Source organism: Sinocyclocheilus rhinocerous, unplaced genomic scaffold (assembly GCF_001515625.1).
Source record: "Sinocyclocheilus rhinocerous isolate Xijiao unplaced genomic scaffold, SAMN03320098_v1.1 scaffold579, whole genome shotgun sequence".
In the NCBI taxonomy this organism is placed as follows: Eukaryota; Metazoa; Chordata; class Actinopteri; order Cypriniformes; family Cyprinidae; genus Sinocyclocheilus; species Sinocyclocheilus rhinocerous.
The window spans coordinates 1,298,373-1,301,885 of record NW_015666542.1 but is presented as its reverse complement, the minus strand read 5'-3'; the positions used below and the strand labels follow the sequence as shown (position 1 = coordinate 1,301,885).

General features: G+C 30.6%; 1 protein-coding gene across 4 annotated transcripts in view; it reads right to left on the bottom strand.

The window, feature by feature from the left end:
• LOC107732679 (protein phosphatase inhibitor 2-like) overlaps positions 1-3,513 on the bottom strand; it is a 34,053-nt gene that overhangs the window by 29,298 nt on the left and 1,242 nt on the right. The window lies entirely within an intron of this gene.

The window sequence follows — 3,513 nt, the reverse complement described above, 5'->3', positions numbered from 1 at the left end:
TTTAAAGTGGAAGTGAAGCAGTCAGTCAAGTTTACATTATTTAGTAAAGTGATTTCCACTTTGATTAAAAAATATATAACAAACATGATTAATGTAACCATTTTAAAGAAAAAAGGATGTTTTGTTATAGCTTTTAGAGCAAGGGCGCCGCCATCTTGCAGTACCACCGCGTGTGACGTCACGGGGTTGGTTCGCTCCGATGGCCAGTGAAGTAATAGAAGCATTTCTTTACATTTTGATCACACAAATGTTATTTTAACACACAAAAAATTTGGTTTTCACCATAATTTGGATGAATATTCAACATCGAACTGTCTATATGCTAAGTTTTGATCGTGGTATCCCAAACATTGTTTTCATAATGCCAGGCGCAAGGTGATGTAACCAGACAACGCTTCATCATTCATGTCGCATTTTATTGTTATGTCAGACCATTAAGACATATGCATTACTTTGACTGGTTCACCAGTTGTATGTATCACATTTTATGTTCACTTGCGAATACAATTAGCTTTCCTGCTATTAACAGGACGTAGTGTTTAACTAATCACCTAACGTTATCTGAACAATCGGACCAGTGCTGCTTCCTCAATAAAGTTTATCATTCTCACGTGTTTTAACTAAGCCTTGTCAGTTTGTTATATATTTTTTAATCAAAGTGGAAATCACTTTAATAAATAATGTAAACTTGACTGACTGCTTCATTTCCACTTTAAGTGTTGCCAGTAAGTTACTGTAAAAACCCTTTGAAATGTCTAACAGTGCAGGGACTGATTATTGCAAATGCAGATCCCACTGTGTTCTGGTTAAATAATTTTTATTTATTTATTGCTAATTTATTTAATTTTATCCTATTCCTAAAATAAGAAATATCCCAATATAGTGCCTTGCTTACAGCATCGCAATGTATTGCAACATATCGTATCGCACCCCCCGTAATACGTATCGTATCGCCAGATTCTTGCCAATACACAGCCCTATTTGAAGCTGCACCGAAACTGCAATTTGGACCTTCAAATCATTTGTCCCTGTTGACGTCCATTATATGGAGAAAAATCCTGGAATGTTTTCCTCAAAAACCTTAATTTCTTTTCGAATGAAGAAAGAAAAAGACATGAAAATCTTGGATATCATGGGGGTGAGTAACTTATCAAGACATTTTGATTCTGAAACTAATCCTTTAATTTGCAGAAACTGTGACAGAAATTTATTACTTAATGTAATGATAGTACTACTAAAACATTATTCTTTAAAGAATATTTACCCAAAAAAATTCTTTACCAGAATTTATTTACCACAAAAAAGTCAACACAAAACGCAGTTTTTCTGAAAAAAAAGAGCTAAAAAATAATTATATATTTTATAAAATTTATTAATTAGAGATGCGTTTGATTATTAAAATTTAACAAAAGCATTAAAATGGAATCCAGAAAATTAATGGAAAACACAGAATTTGTAAAAAAAATAAAACTGATTTAAGTAAAAAAAACAAAACATTTCATATAGCCTTAAAATTTGTATTTTTTTTAACTTATAATAAATTGTTGTTACATTTTTCATGATTTCAAGTATTTGTCAAATGATTTTTGATTTATATTTTCAATTTACCATTAAAACAGTTTAGAAAAATTATAATGGAAAAAATGGAATATTTAATAAATAAAAAAAACAGGAAAAAATGGAATTGGGGGGGGTTATATGTGTTTTAGTTTCTCTCACTCTGCAGTAACTCATTTAAACTTAATGGGATTGAAAAATATAATGTAGTATTCTGTAGCAAACCTAGGGTTGCAAAAAGGTGGAAAATTCCCAGTAAATTTCGGAAACATTCCAAACAGGCATTTTTTTAATTATCGGCATCGGCCGCTAAGTTACTGTTTGTCCGATGTCTCAGAAGTGGGACTTTTATTTAGACAGCGATGTAAATGCCAAATCCCATTCTTTGTCTACATTACTTTACTGCCTCTGTTCAACAGTTTTCTCTAATACACTATTATTAGATTATTTATTTATTTCATTATAAATTTTAAATTAACACTTTGACATCATTTCATTCTTTGTTTGTTGTGGGACAAGAGAAATATTATAATATTATACTACAATGAACAATACTTTAGTTATCGAGTAGTTAGGTTCATCATTGAATATATACAGTGGTGTGAAAAAGTGTTGGCCCCCTTCCTGATTTCTTATTTTTTTGCATGTTATTTTAAAAATGTTGTTGAAATAAAAAAGCTTTTTATTTTATTTTAGTTCATGTTTATTTCAAGTGTTTTTTTATGGTTTTATTTTTAATTAACTTGTAGTGTGTTTTTATAATCATGAATTTTAAGTATGTAGATGGAAAAATATTCAGATCACTACATTTTACTGTATATATATATATATAGTGGTTGACCGATATGTCGCGAAGGCCGATATATCGGCCGATATTTGGCATTTTTTAGATATCGGCATCGGCCGATGAGTTTTCCTGTTTGGCCGATGTGTTCGAGGCGGGACTTTTATTTTGACGGCAGCGCCTGCACACACAACGCTTCACATTCTCCCTCTTCATTGTTTGCCGTCGCCGTTTAACGGTTCTAATACGGATAGAAGTCGGTCTAATAATCAGACAGAACTGTTAAACAAAGGAGGTAGGTCTACACAAAAAAAGTATTATAACGATTGCTTTTAAATAATTAGTATTAGAAAGGCAAACACTATAATACTTTATTTATTCAGCAAATACGCATTTATATCGTTTAAACAAATATTTAATGTCTAATAAACATTAAATTTCACAAACCTTGCAGACTTAGTCGAATCCAGCTGTGAGATCTTGTGAAGTGTGCGTTTGTATCCTGCGTGATCGCGTGTTCTCTGTCATTTCCACTGTGTGCTGTACGTAAAATGAGTGTTACCTTGTCTTTATTTGAAACAAAATATGATTCCCAATGCACACAAACTTCCCAGATTACTGAGTGAGTGCCCTGTTGGTGGTTACAGTGTTTACTTCCTTTTTTTATTATTTATTTTTTTATATTCCTACATTCGTTATAAATAATGTAATATTGTCAAGTATAAGTATGTTTATATTATATGATATATCTTCAGAAATCATTCTAATATGCTGATTTATTATCAGTGCTGGAAACTGTTGTGCTGCCAAATATTTTTTTTTTGGAAACTGATACTTTTTAATGTTGGCAACAGTTGTTGCTGCCAAATATTTTTTTGGAAACTGCGATACTTTTTTTCAGGATTCTTTGATGAATAAAAAGTTAAAAAGAACAGCGTTTATTAAAAATATAAATCTTTTCTAACAATATAAATCTTTGCTTTCATTTCTTATCAATTTAACACATCCTTGCTGAATAAAAGTTTTAATTTCTTTCAAAAAAAGAAAGAATAAAAAATGTACTGACCCCAAACTTTTGAACTGTACTGTATATTGTTAGAAAAGATTTCTATTTTAAATAAGTGCTCTTCTTTTTAACTTTTTATTCATCAAAGAATCCGGGAAAAAATTAT